At 39.7% G+C, this 13,532-nt stretch overlaps 1 protein-coding gene across 1 annotated transcript in view; it reads left to right on the top strand.

Moving 5' to 3' along the window:
* CTNNA1 (catenin alpha 1) overlaps nt 1-13,532 on the top strand; it is a 180,284-nt gene that overhangs the window by 30,474 nt on the left and 136,278 nt on the right. The gene's annotated exons all lie outside the window — the stretch shown is intronic.

The raw sequence follows: 13,532 nt of genomic DNA on the forward strand, positions 1-13,532 counted from the left end.
GTTGGTTATCTAGATAAGAGGACTTTAAATCTGGACGATTAACTTCTTGAAACCTGCAGTTTTGTGTTAAACTTCTGGTCCAGCAGGAGGACTTCAACAAAGACATAGGTTTTTTTACGGCTGTTGGATATCATCTAAGGTGAACTGACCTCCTGCTCTGTGCATGTGCTTTACTGGCTCTTGGGAGAACCTCAGTGGCTCTCTGATGGCTGACAGCAATGTACAAAGTCCATTGGAATCTTAAGTCAAATTCATCCCTGTGACAGTACCCAAAAAGAGCAGTGCATTCAATGGAGATGCTATCTCCCATTGTTCTGAGTTTGTGAATAAATATTTTAATACTGCAAATGATGAGATTACTTAAGTTCCGTAATACTAGCTAGGTGGACGTGTTAGTTTTCTCTGGCTGCCATAATAAATTACTACAAACTTGGTAGCTTAGAGCAACAGAAATTTTTTTTTTTGAAGTTCTGAAATCAAGGCATCAGCAGGGTTGATTCTTTCTTGGGGCCTCAGATGAAGAATCTGTTCCATGTTCTTTCCTGGCTTCTGGTTGTTGCTGGCAATCCTTGGCATTCCTTGGCTTATAGACACATCATTCCAATATCTGGCTCTTTTTGTCACATGGTATTTATTCTCCATGTATCTCTGTGTTGCAAAGTTACCTCTTATAAAGACATTAGTCACTGATTTAGGGTCCACCCAGTGTGACCTCATCTTAATTTGGTTATATCTGCAAAGACCCTATATCTAAATAAGGCCACATTCACAGGTTCTGGGTGGACTTGAATTTTGGCAGGACACTATCAACTTGGTAGAGTGGGTTTTTAATGAATTTATTTTAAAGTGGTTTAATTTTCCAATTCAGGACAATTTTTGAGCTTCCTATTGAGGAAATCAGGACGGCTGTTACTTCATTGACCTCAGAAAGTTTTGTTTCCTAGGCCTTCTTGCCTCCTCTAATGAAACTCAAAATCTTAACAGGTGAATTTGGTCAAGTGTTCATTGTCTAGTGACTTAAAGACATTTATTTTCAAAATAAAGCTTAATTATTGTAAGTAGCTTTTTTTCCCCACTGTATATGTTCCTTGTTTCAGAAGTTACTCTGATACAAATCTGTAGCAATCATGGTATAATACACTCTCCCCAAGCACCCCCCTATTATGAATGCATATCTAAATTTCTGTTTCTTTGTGTTTTCTTGTTTATATCTGAGAAAATCTTTTATGTGGCTCTGAATCATAAATACTTGTTCGTCCCAGTCCAGCTTTGTAATTATTTTTGATCTATTCATGATTTAGTCACCATGATTTTCCTTCTCCTTGCAGGAAGACAAAACAAAACAAAAGTAAAACTAAAGCAAATATATAACTGCCTGTCATCATCGTTACTGTATCAGATGTGAAAAGCTGAAGTGCCTTGCCTTTTTTCTGTTGGCTTACTTTTTTCTTTGGTGATTGATGCAGCCTCTCTCCTATCATAAGTAGAAAATACGTGGTATGAAAATGGTTAAGCACAGATTCTTTTTAGTCAGCCAAACCTTGTTGGTTATGTTGTTGAAGCTGTTTACTCATCATTTGAAACCCTGAAGTGATGTTAATATATCTGCAGATTCTTTGACACCTCTCCGTTTAAAAAGTGGCGTCTAACTTTGATTCTCTTGAATGTGTGTTGTACTTAGAGACTCTTGGTTCTATAAAGAATAGAATGTGATGTGGAAGTTATACTATTTACTTTCGAAGCAAAGTCATAAAAAGAGTGTTGTATTCTCTTATCTCTTTCTCATGGGTTATTCACTCTGGGGAAGCTGGCTGCTATGTTACAAGGACATTCAGGAGGTCTTGTGGAAAGGAACTGATGTCTCTTGTACCAAATTGCCAAGCATATAAGTAAGCTGCCTTGGAAGCACATCCCCCAGCTACAATCAAGTTTCAGGTGATGGCAGCCCCAATCAACCCTGAATTCCTGACCCACAGAAAACTTGGGGAGATAATATTTATTTTAAGCAACCAAACTTTGGGGTAATTTATTGGGTAGGGAAAGATAATTAATGCAAAAACTTTTCCCAGGCCCGCTTTCAGTCGTTCTGAGTACTTATGCAAAACTCTGACCTAACTGCTCTGAATTTTACTGGCATATAAAACGTAGAGTAATTATGATTTATCTAGCGCTCCATAGCAGATTGACTTATTAAGTAGAGTTAGAAAACTTTGCATTTCAAGTCTGTTGCTTATCCACTGGAACACTTAATTGCTAAAGGATGTATATTTATTTATTTTTATTTATTTATTTTTGGCTGCTTTGGGTCTTTGTTGCTGGGCATGGGCTTTCTCTAGTTGCAGCGAGCAGGGCTACTCTTCATTGTGGTGCGCGGACTTCTCATTGCAGTGGCTTCTCTTGTTGCAGAGCGTGGGCTCTAGGTGCATGCACTTCATTAGTTGTGGCACGCGGGCTCAGTAGTTGTGGCTCACGGGCTCTAGAGTGCAGACTCAGTAGTTGTGGTGCACAGGCTTAGTTGATCTGCGGCATGTGGGATCCTCCCGGACCAGGGCTCGAACCCGTGTCCTCTGCACTGGCAGGCGGATTCCTAACCACTGCAACACCAGGGAAGTCCCTAAAGGATGTATAAAAAGATTATTTTGTTCCAAATCAATGTGGGCTACTTTTGCCTAGTACAAGTTGGCTTTTTTTGGGGGGGGGTAACGTTCAAGTAGTAAATATTTTAGACCTTATTGGTGATAAGGTCTTTCTTGACACTACTGAGTTCTGCAGTTGTGTTGGGAAAGCAGCTATTCAGTATATAAACAAACGGGCATGGCTGTATTCCAGGAAAACTTGTTTATAAAAACAGGGGGTTGGCCAGATTTGACCCACAGGCTGTAGTTAGCTGACCTCTGATCTAGGATTAAAGATATGAGCTTACTGTTTTCAAATAAATAATTGATTTAGGTACCTATAATGCTTTTGAGCCAAAAATTGGACCTTCTATATCTTTTGAGTTTGTACAAGTCCTGTGCTTTCTGTGCAGTCATAATTAATAACCAGAGACTTGAATGCATGCAGTTTTTCAGCATAACTTAATTTTCTTTTTGTATTTGCCCCTGATTACATGAATAATAAACACAAACATTTGTGAGTACACTAAAATGTTATCGTAACACTGTCAGTGGGTAAAACATTCACATACATAAATGCAGGGTCACTTTACCTCAAGACCAGGTGAGTCTCCTGTGGTGGGTGAGAGCCAATTATCAATTGCATGGCCTCCAAACCCCTGTGATCTAGGGATTTCATTGTACTGCTAGTCAGCCCAAACTAGTTGTTAACTACCTTATATGGGCTGAGGCATACATGTGCCTCATAGAGATGTGCTTTTTTGGGACCCTGCCCACCCCCCATGTTCCCCTCCCTGATTAGGTCATTCTTACTTTATACTTTTTCTTCCTAGCTCTTAGCACAGTGATAATTAAATATTTGGTTGTCTTCCCCTCTGTAGGCTCCAGCAGGGTAGGTTCTGTGCTGGTCTGGTGACTGTTCTCTGTGGCAGCTATCATGGTGCCTGTTCTATGATAGGCACTTAAATGTTTGAGGAAGGTAATTGACTATGTTCTCCAAGAATTATGTGAGAAAAGGCTCTTTCCAAAATTTAAGATGAGTTTCCTCCCCACTGCCAAATGTAAATGCAGGGATACTAGTGGAGAATCTTACCTTAAAAAAAAAGAAATTGAGATATAATTCACTTAACATAAAATTCACCCTTTTAAAATGTATATGATTCAGTGGTTTTTAGTATAGTCACAGAATGGTGCAGCTGTCACCATTATTTAATTACAGAACATTTTCATCACCCCCAAAAGAAATCTCATACCCATTAGCATTCATTCCTTATACATATATTGATTTTAAAAAAAAATTTATTTAGGGCTTCCCTGGTGGCGCAGTGGTTGAGAGTCCGCCTGCCGATGCAGGGGACACGGGTTCGTGCCCCGGTCCGGGAAGATCCCTCATGCCGCGGAGCGACTGGGCCCGTGAGCCATGGCCACTGAGCCTGCGTGTCTGGAGCCTGTGCTCCGCAACGGGAGAGGCCACAACAGTGAGAAGCCTGCGTACCGCAAAAAAAAAAAAAATTATTTAATTTATGTATTTTTGGTCGTGTTGGGTCTTCGTTACTGTGCGCGGCTTTCTCTAGTTGTGGTGAGTGGGGGCTACTCTTCGTTGCAGTGCGTGTGCTTCTCATTGCAGTGGCTTCTGTTGTTGCGGAGCACGGGCTCTAGGCACACGGGGTTCAGTAGTTGTGGCACATGGGCTCCGTAGTTGTGGCTCGCGGGCTTAGTTGCTCTGTGGCATGTGGGATCTTCCTGGACCAGGGCTCGAACCCACGTCCCCTGCATTGACAGGCGGATTCTTAACCACTGCGCCACCAGGGAAGCCCATATATTGATGTATTTTAACGATACCTGGAAAAGAGTATTTGTGAGTCCTTGAATAGGGCTCTGATGAGAAAAAGAGGGCCCTTAACTGATTAGGGGACATCCAAGGGACAGAGATGGGAAAGCCTAAATGAAACTTGTTTGAAAAGGGGGAGACATTAAAAAAGGAGGACCAGTGATGGTAAATTGGAGGTTGACTGATGAGGAATAGTTTCTACTAGAACAGGGTTTTTTAATCCATTAGTTACAATTCACAGTTAGATCTCAAAGGCCAAGAACAGAGACTTGCTGTTGCATCAGTGACTTCTTCCCTACAGCTCTTGGGCATTTCTGGGTGGAGGAGGGAGGAGAAGGCCCCAAGAATCTGAGGTGCACCTTTATGTATTCCCGCACGGCTTCTAATGATACTCTGTTCGGTAAAGGGTCCAATGATTGGTGTACTGCGCAACAGTGTATTTCCTGGGAAGAAGCTTGTGTTTGGAGACACCAGAGTGGGGAAGGGGCTGGGTGACCATGTGTGGTCTCTGATGCAGAGAGACCGTCTTCAGGAATTCCCTGACAGTCCAGTGGTTAGGACTCAGTGCTTCCACTGCAGCGGTCCCCAACCTTTTTGGCACCAGGGACCCATTTTGTGGAGGACAGTTTTTCCACGGATGGGGGCAGGGATGGTTCAGGTGGTGATGCGAGCGATGGGGAGCAGGCAGATGAAGCTTCGCTCCCTTGCCCGCACCTCCTGCTGTGCGGCCCGGTTACTGACAGTCTGCCGCACTGGTCCATTGCCTGGGGGTTGGGGACCCCTGCTGCAGGGGGCCTAGTTTCAGTCCCTGGTCAGGGAACTAAGATTCTGTATGCAGAGCGGCGCGGCCAAAAAGAAAAAAGGCAGACAGACAGGAGGCTGTTTTTCCTGTTTCATCTTGGAGCTTATAATCAGGACATATGGAAATGTAAATTAATAATAGCATGAGTGTCATGCCAAGAATGGAGTGGACTAGGAGGTTAAGCATGGGATTAGAAAAGCTTCCTGAAGGTGCAGTAGTGGATCTTGAAAGGTGAAAGAAGGGAGGGGAAGAAGTCATTCAGGTAAGAAAACCAGCAGACAGAGCAAGATGTGGGTGAGGAACAGTGAGGGTTCTGACTGGAGAGGAGTGCTGGGAGGAGAGGTTGGATAAGGAAGAGCTTGGAAGCTAGATTTTAGAGGGTGGCTTGGAATGCTAGGTGAAGAAGGGAGCACAATCCGGGAAATGATACAGGATTAGAGGGTTCTGTGGCTGAAACAGGTCTCCCAGGTTCAGGTTCCCATATATTTAAATATATATAGTGACTCAGGACTTGCTACCTCTGGAAGCAGCTTTTTCCAGCCTTGTGTTTATTTTTAAAGCTTTTTTCTTCTTAAATTAAACTGAAATATGTCTCCTTAATTTTGTTCCTGTTTTAAGAATTTCTGCCATCTGGGTAACACAGAATATGAAGAAAAGTGGTGTTTGGGAGAGATTAGTTTCTCAGGTGTGTACAGGAAGCGTTAAAGTGGTTGGGGGAGAGCCTGGAGGCCAGACCAACAGTGAGGAAACCATCAAGGTGGTGGGCAGTGAGATGGTGCTATTAAGGACAGGACTGCTGCAACAGACTGTGGAAAGGGAGAGTTGACCAGTTGTCAAGCAGGTTTACTGCCCCCTTGGCCTGTGGTAAATGGCTAATTTTCTTCATAGATAAAACTAAGGGACCTGGTATGTGAAAAATTATAATATTTTCCTCAGACTTGAATCACTTAGGGTATATATTGAGGCAGTGTGTGCTACTAAAAACTCCAGGTGAATTACCTAAAATTAGCATACTGTCCTCAGTTTAGAGCCATTCTAAGATTCTGGTGTGCAGTTTTCCATCAAGTTGAAAAAAATTCCATTACATTATTTGCTTCAGTGTTTATTTACACTAATAAAAAGTCAACTAACAGATTATTATTAACTTTTTATTTTGATTCATAGGGATTTGCAAAGATAATACAGAGTAGTCCATTATACCTTTACCCAGTTTCCCCTAATGGTTACATTTTATGGAACTATAGTACAGTATCAACACCAGGAAACTGACGTTGGCACAGTAATTCTGTGGTTTTATCACCTGTGAAGATTTGTGTAACCATCTCTGCAATCAAGATACAGAACTATTCCATCACCACAAAGCTTTCCCTCATGAACCCGTTATAGTCATACCCATGTTGCTTATATTCCCCACCATCCCTAACCCTTGGCAACTAATCTGTCTCCATCTCTAATTCTGTCATTCCCAGAATATTGTATAAGTGGAATCATACAGTATAATATACTGTATATGAGTATATGACCTTTTGAAATTGGCTTTTTTTTTTTTTTCCACTCAACATGTTGTCCTTGAGAGCCATCCAAGTTGGTGTGTCTGTCAGTAGTTTGTCCGTGAGTACTCCATGGTGTGGATGTAGCTTGTCTTTTCATCCTCTTAACAGGTATTTTGCATAGTAAGTTTTTAATTTTGATGAAGTTCAATTTATTGATATCCTCCCCCATTTATGGATCATGCTTTTTTTTAAAAAAAATTATTTTTGGCTGCATTCGGTCTTTGTTGCTGCGTGTGGGCTTTCTCTGGTTGTGGCGAGCAGGGCTACTCTTTGTTGCAGTGCTCGGACTTCACGTTGCGGTGGCTTCTCTTGTTGTGGAGCACAGGCTCTAGGTGCATGGGCTTCAGTAGTTGTGGCTCATGGGCTCGGTAGTTGTGGCACACTGGCTTAGTTGCTCCATGATTTGGGATCTTCCTGGGCCAGGGCTTGAACCCGTGGCCCCTGCATTGGCAGGCAGATTCTTAACCACTGCGCCACCAGGGAAGCCCATGGATTGTGCTTTTGGTGTCACGTCTAAGAATCCTTTTTTATTTTTTTTCCTAAGAATTCTTTAACAAGCTTTATGTTAGCTCATGAAGTTTTATGTTTTACGTTTAACTCTCAGACTCATTTTGGGTTAGTTTTTGTATAAAATGTGACGTTTAGGTTCAGTTCTTTTTTTCCCTTGCGAACATCCAGCTGTTCCAGTATCATTTGTTGAAAAGACTGTCTTTCCTTCATTGAATTGCTTTTGCACCCTGTTAAAAATCAGTCACCTGTACTTGTGTGAGATTATTTCTGGGTTCTCTGTTTTGTTGTATTATCTATGTGTCTGTCCCTCTGCCAATGCTCACACAGTCTTTATTGCTGTAGCTATGAGTCTTAGAAGTGGGTAGAGTGATTCTTCCCCCTTTATTCTTTTTCTAAATTGTTTTAGCTATTCTAGTTTTTATTGCTTTTCCATATAAATTTTAGATAATCTTGTCTGTGTCTACAAAAAAGCTGCAATTTTGGTAGGAATTACATTAAACTTGTAATCAATTTTGGGAGAGTTGATATTTTTACTATATTGAGTCTTCTATGAACAAAATATGTTTCCATCAATTTAGATCTTTTTTATTTCTTTCATTAGTGCATAGTACCATGTATATATATATAATATATATCCTCTATATGTTTTATTAGTTTACATTATTTTATTTTTTGAATTATTATAAATAGTATTTTATATTTATTTAGTTTTGTGTTTCTTTTGAAGTCCTTGGCTACACGCATATGCATTTTACCCTAGTTTTATTTCTAGCTTTGGTATCATTTTACTATTTTCTTTAAAAAAATTTAACACTAATTACAGGCATTTTTTTATGATTTAGTATAACCTTGGAATTTATTATCTTTAAAACTATGTACTTTCTGGGACTTTCTGGTGGCGCAGTTGTTAAGAATCTGCCTGCCAGTGAAGGGGACATGGGTTTGATCCGTGGTCCGGGAAGATCCCCCATGCTGTGGAGCAGCTAAGCCCGCGAGTCACTACTACTGAGCCCGTGTGCCATAACTACTGAAGCCCGCGTGCTTAGAGCCCATGCTCCGCAACAAGAGAAGCCACCGCAATGAGAAGCCTGCGCACTGCAACAAAGAGTAGCCCTTGCTCACCACAACTAGAGAAAGCCTGGGCGCAGCAACAAAGAGCCAATGCAGCCAAAAATAAATAAATAAATTTGTTTAAAAAAAACCAAACTATGTACTTTCTATTACATCATTTCCCTATTATTAGGCTTAGAGGTTATTTTTATGTTTTTGATATAAATAATGCTGTAGTGAGTGAATACCCTGTATATATAATGTTTTCCCCTTTTCAAAAAATTGTATCTTTAAGATGTATTTCCCGGAGTAGGAATATAGGGGCACAGATCTTTTTTAAAAAAATTAGAGTATAATTTATATTATATACAGCAAAGTACACAAATTGGTGTACAGATTGAAGAAGTTTTACATATATGTATACTCATGTAACTACCATTCAGAAAGTTTCCTCAGGGACATAGATTTTAGGACTTTAAAAATGTAGTCCTAAATAGTTCTCCAGTAGGGCTATGTCTATCTATCTATCTGTCTGTCTATCTATCTAGTTTGCTTAGTGTTCATGTAACCTCACCTATTACAGGTTACAGAAATTCAACTCAAACTTGTTTAAGCAAAAAGGGAGTTAACGGGTCTTAGTAATTGGGAGTTCCAGGAGTAGATCCTGAGTTCAGGCATGGCCAGTGTGACTTGACTGAAGGGATGTGAAGCTTCCTTCATCACTTGCCTCCATGTATTTGTTTACGTCTGTTTTCATATATACATATTGGACAAGATGCCCACCTCTAGTTTGAGGTGGTCATCCTAGTTTTGTCATCCCAGCAGATAAAACTTTTCTTTCTTAGTGTTTATATCTTAGTCACGGAGGGGACTGATAAGCTTTGCTTTGGTCACGCTCGGCTCTAAACCAATTTCTATCTCCAGAGGAGATTGATTAGCCAGTGTGGATCACATGTTCACCCCAGGACACAAGGAATGGTGGAGCATTCTCCTAGGGAACAAGGGATATAATACGATGTTCAATGGAAGCAAATTATCCTTCTTGACAAGTAATGGGATAGTCCATTAAAATTTTTTACTATCTTTTTGTTTTTAAATCTATTTATTTATTTTTGGCTGCATCGTATCCCCTTTGCTGCGCGGGGGCCCCCTCCAGTTGCGGCGAGCGGGGGCCACTCTTCAGTGCGGTGCGCGGGCTTCCCATTGTGGTGGCCTCTCCCGTTGTGGAGCACAGGCTCCAGGCGTGCGGGCTTCAGCAGTTGCGGCTCGCGGACTCCAGAGCACAGGCTCAGCAGTTGTGGCACACGGGCCCAGTTGCTCTGCTGCATGTGGGATCCTCCCGGACCAGAGCTCGAACCCGTGTCCCCTGCATTGACAGGCAGACTCCCAGCCACTGCACCACCAGGGAAGCCCTTTTACTATCTTTAGAGGTGTAAAATGCTACTTTATTTTTTAAAAATTTGCATTATTTGGAGTAATTGATGTTGAACATTTTTTTGTGTTTGTTTATGACTGTACCTTAAACATGATGATGCTTGTGAGAGCCCCTAGGGCAGTGATAAGTATCTATAAACATTAGTGCTCCTTTGTTGATTTGTTGAATCCGTTATTTTTCTTATTGATTGGAATTATGCCAGGTTTTCAAAAATTGTGACATAGCTTATTGGACCAGAGGTGCTAATCTTTTAGGTTTCTCATCACTAATCTATTGGTATGCAGAGGTAGTATTAACTTGGAGTTGGAGAATCAAGACATGATTGTGTGTGTCTGTAATGATTTTAATGGTGGGACCTGATTTATGGTAGTCCTGGAAAAGGTGGTTGAGTTCAGTTGAAAAGAACAAAGATTGCAGCTAAATCCTGTGACTTTTTCTGCCTCCCAGACCATGTAGTTTGATTTTTGTTCCATGACTGCCATACTACTAACCACACCCAGTCATCTCTCATGTATGTGCTGTTATTCACATGGTGGACAACATGAAAACATCTGGATAATTCACTGCGGCCTCCTCTCCAATATTGGAAAAACAGTTAATAGTAATACCTACATACCCCATCTCCCCAAATTGATAGAAGGTAAAAATAGAGTAAATCCTTTTACTAAGTATCCTTGACAAGTAAATAGAAAGCAAACATTTTAATGTTTGGCTTATAGTTTCCCACCTTTCATGTCTGTTTATGTCAGGCAGTATTTGTCTTAAAATTTCTTTGGAGGCTTTTCATTTCAAGTTCTGGCTTTGGGATCATTACAGTATTCCATTTCAGGTAAACTTTGATTATAATGCAAGCCCATTGTTCTTGAGTAGAAGTAGGACTTCAGCTTATTGAGAGCAATCATTGTTGTTCAGTACTAAGTTTCAGTTGTTCTAAGAACCATCTTTTCTGTAGAAAGTGTCTTGTAACTTTTAGAGCAAGAAAGCAGTATATATTGGTGTTCTAAAACAATAGAGTTAAAACTATTGAGTTTGCTAAGATCTGTGTGATCTTAGCAGTTACAGTTCGTTGGTGACCATATTCATTAATGGACTTGTTGCACAAATATCTTCTCAGCTTTTTTTAAATCTTGAAAGTACAGAATTACATAGATAAAACTGATGGTCTTTTAAGGACATTGTTATAAAGAAGGAATAGTCAGTGAGGGTTTTAAATTGATATTAAGAGACATTCTTTTATTTATCTCAGTAATTGTGCAGTGAAATTGAGGACGTAGAGGCCTTCTTCCTTGTTATAGTTTGAATGATTTGTATACAGGGAGAAAATAGTATATACATATGGAGAGGTGTGTGTGCATGCATATATATGTGTGTGTGTGTGTGTACATATTTTTGTGGTGTGTATGTATGTTTGTGTGTGTGTATATATATATATATATATATATATATTTTTTTTTTTTTTTTTCATTGTAGATCTTGGCAAGGCAGTTTTAAGGAAAATAATGATGTATTTTATCCCTGACAAAAGAATATTGAGCACAAGCTATCAGGCTCTTGAGGCATAATTTTCTCCCTGGCAACTAACTAGAGTCAGATTGAAGGAGGTGAAAATTGGTCTCCTGTCCAGTGCAGATGTTGACAGCTTCAGATGTGGGTATACCCACATCTAATATAGTCAGCCTGCAAGATAGATGTTAGAAGGCAGATGTAATCAGGACAAAGCAGCTGTCAGTGAGTGTTTCGAGTAGGATTTGAGAGGTAGACAGGAGACAGAGCGAAATCTGGGCTTGCTAAGTTCATGATGTGAAGACTTGAAACATAGCTTTGAGGAGCTTTGTGTGGGTGTGTGAGACTGCATTTTAATTTGTCTGGTCTTGTTGGTGTGGTTTTATTCATGTTGAAATCATGAGCTTGATCTTATATATGGGATCTTTAATTTTTCACAGGAAAAAAATGACAAGTATTCCTACCCTGGAATATTGAGTATGGATTTCAAAAAGTGTTAATTATGCTATGGAAGAGCAATAGCAGAGAAACGTTTTGAAAACGATTAAATTTAAGTTAATTAGGTTTTCAGATTAGTGTAATCACTTTCTTCATTAAATCTAACAAGAAATCAGCTGATTTTTCTCATACTCTTGCTTTAAGTTCTGGCTTGTCATTTGTTATCCTGCCTTTTCCCCTTGCTATTTTGGTAGATTTTTCATCCTGTTTTCGCTGCTTATTTTTGTGGATATCTCTTTTCGTGTGATCCCGTGATGGCTGTATCTGTTGTTAGAAGTGCTCCCACTCCAATTCCTACCCTTCGTATGTTCCTGAGGACTGTGATTAATTTAAAACTTGTTCATTATTGACCCCTCTTCCTCTGCTCTCACTATTTAATCCGTTTTCTGTTGTTCTTCATTTAACTTGAGCAGGAAAAGCAAAATATAAATTCCAGAAAGTCATTAACTGGTTGGCATCTGGGTGTTTTATGTCTTAAAGTTGTCTGTCTGACTTAAACTGTAAGTCTGTAGGCTGGAGGCTACACTTTCTTTGACTTGGGATGTGTCAGGGATGCTGTCTGCTTCTGGATCACTACCCTTGTGTGAGCATATGCTTTGCAAATACTTGGGTTCTGGTGTAGCCAGCTTGGAAGTGAGGAAAGGAGAATGAAGTTATTAAATTCTAATGTTTCCTGTCATTTTGAAATTGCTTTTTTTTTTTTAAAAGTCTATCTTGTTAAACTTACAAAAATAATGACACTGACCAGGATAATAATACTTTTAAGATACAGTGGGTAATATTTCTGCCTTAATATATTTGTACAGTGTAGCTAAGGAAGTTATCTTGGGTATTGAATTTTTGACTTTGGCATGACTTCAACCATGATGTAGAAACGTGGTTGCTACTAGTTAATTTTTTAAGAAAGTGACTCCAAGTTGAAATGCATGTTATGCATTTATTTGAATGTGTAATCAGGAAGTAAGTGCCTCTCTTTGGAGTGTTTTTGAATAGCAGCAGGGCACACTTGAATTAGTAAGGAAGATGAGAACATGAATATGTGTGGTACTCTTTTAATTTTTTAAAAAGATCCATTCTGTCTACTAGAAAAAGTGGAAATTTCAAAACTCCTTTTCTTACCCAGAGTGGGTGGGGAAGGGTGTAGATTGAGAGTTTTTCTGGGTGCTCCCTGAACTGATTCAGATGGGCCGACAGTACTTAAATAACATATTAAATGTTTTTTTTTCTGGTTTTTTTTTTTTTTTCTGGTTTTTTCTGATTTTCAAAAAATAAACAGTTTTGTGGATTAAAAATGGCACCCCAGGGAAGTTCTCTTAAAGCATCTGTCAGGAATTCTTTGAATCATTGTCAGTTTTTCTATAGTTATGGAGGTGTCATCTAGGGGTCTGTGGTTTTTGTGAAATATCACCCATTTGATGAATGGAAAGGTGAAGGTGGAGAGCATGAAGTGTTTTGTTCATATTCATCTGTATGTCACAGGGTGAGTGAGTTACACCAGATATATTCCACCATTTGGTTCCTTCCCATAAGGACTATGTTATAAAATCTGTTATTCTTTGCAACTATATTGCCAGTTTGTCTTCATCGACAAGTGTGGAAGATGTCTTATTTTGTTACTAGATCATGGAAAATGAATTAAAAAATTTTGGGTGTTGGAGGGAAGGGATTGGGACAGGTTGGGAAATGCATGTTAATCCTTGATTATCTTGAAGTTGGCAAATAACTTCATGAAGAC

Source organism: Lagenorhynchus albirostris, chromosome 3 (assembly GCF_949774975.1).
Source record: "Lagenorhynchus albirostris chromosome 3, mLagAlb1.1, whole genome shotgun sequence".
Taxonomy (NCBI): Eukaryota; Metazoa; Chordata; class Mammalia; order Artiodactyla; family Delphinidae; genus Lagenorhynchus; species Lagenorhynchus albirostris.